We start from the raw sequence: 2,072 nt of genomic DNA, 5'->3' as shown, positions 1-2,072 counted from the left end.
AAAAAGCCAAAGATGATCAAACGGTTATTTCCCTTTGAAAAGTGAAAACACCAATGAAGCAATGATCCAATGATAGTAAGAACATTTTTATTTTTTAAGATTTTATTGCAGTTTGATGTTACAAGATATTGCTAATTTTTCATATTAGCTTGTGAAACATTTTAAACCTACAGGAATGAAGGACATTTATGTGTGCTGTTTTGAATAAAAATGCATTTTACAAACAGAAATCAACATATTTTAGAGTCGTTCGAGTCAAAGCTTGTCCTCTTCACAGTTTGGCCTTGAGGGGTTTCAAATGATCCAAATGTGCATATTTTGAGTTAAAGTTGCAGTAGTTGGAATGCACCTAAGCGTGGGAAATTTGTTCTCTGCATTTGAGGGGGAGGGGTGAGCTACAGACACAGCTGTGCTTGGATAGGGTACCAGTTGGTGATTGAAGCCCCCACCAAATTCACCCCCTGAACGGTGAGTGTCAAGAGAGGAGGAATTTGCTATGACTTGGCCTGGATTTGAACTCACAATGTTCCAGTCTCAGTGTGGACACTCTACCACGAGGCCATTGAGCTCCATTTATGATGTCAGGATAACTCAAAAAATGAATATAAATGCAGCTTGTTGGTCTTTTTTGTGTTTGATCAACACATTTTGAAAAGCAGGACATTTGGACCAAAGATCTTTTACAAGTGATTGTTTTTTATCTATAAACATTATTCAAAAGTGCAATTTTTTAAACTAATTTGTTCGATTTCTACACGGCTCACACAAATGAAAAAGAGACATCAGAATGACAAAAGTCAAACACGACAAAAACCAAAGCATGACCACAAAAGCCGACAACATGATGACAAAAGCAGAAACACAATGACACAAAAAGTCAAAGCACGAAGACAAAAGCCGATAACACTATGACAAAAGCCACAACATGATGACAAGAGCAGAAACACAACAACACAAAAAGCTAAAGCATGATGACAAAAACCACCACACAACGAAAAAAAGCGGAAACACAACGACACGAAAAGCCAAAGCATGACGACAAAAGCAGAAACAGGATGACACAATATGCAGTAGCACAACGATAAGCCACAACATGACGACAAAAGCTACAACCCAAAAATAAAAGCCGAAGCACCATGACAAAAGCCAACAACACAACAACAAAAGTCGAAATCGGATATCAAAAGCCACAGCATGACGACAAAAGCGGAAACACAACACAAAAAGCCAAAGCACGCTGGAAAAGGCTACAACACAATGACAAGAGTCACAACATGACAACAAAAGCTACAACCCAACAACAAAAGCCACAACGCAACGACGAACGCAGAAACACAACAACACCAAAAGCTGAAGCACCACGACAAAATCCAACGAAACGACAACAAAAGTTATAACACAACAAAAATCGAAATATGACATTAAAAGCAACACCATGAGGACAAAAGCGGAAACACAACACAAAAGCCAAAGCACGCTGGCAAAAGCTACAACAAAATGACAAAAATCACAACTTAATGAAAAGACTCACATCACGACGACAAAAGCTACAACCCAACAATAAAAGCCACAACGCGACGACAAAAGCGGAAACACAACACAAAAAGCCAAAGCACCACAACAAAAGCTGACAGCAAGACAACAAAAACGTTAACACAACAACAAAAGCCGAAACATGACATTAAAAGCCAAAATTCGACCACAAAAGCCGAAGCACAACGGCAAAAGCCACAACACAACGGAAATGAATAACGGACTTTCAGCTTTTGTCGTTGTGTATTTCGCATTTATGCGAGTCGTGTTGACGCCGTAGATTTCAACTTTTTTATCATGGCAGTTGAACTGCAGGAGAACCAGTCAGTCCAGCTGCTATAAATCGCTTCTGTCAACAAGAATATTAATAACTGCAAATCCCAGTACAAGCTTGACAATTTCTAAATGGAATAAAATCTGTTAGTCGTAAAAATCACAACACCTCTGCACACTCCCATTTCTGATTTTATTTTCTACTTCACCTATTTTTAAAGGACAATAATCTTCCATTCACATGATATTATTGGTGTCAACAATCT

Source organism: Oryzias melastigma, linkage group LG18 (genome assembly GCF_002922805.2).
Source record: "Oryzias melastigma strain HK-1 linkage group LG18, ASM292280v2, whole genome shotgun sequence".
Lineage (NCBI taxonomy): Eukaryota > Metazoa > Chordata > Actinopteri > Beloniformes > Adrianichthyidae > Oryzias > Oryzias melastigma.
Note: the sequence above shows the minus strand (reverse complement) of the source record.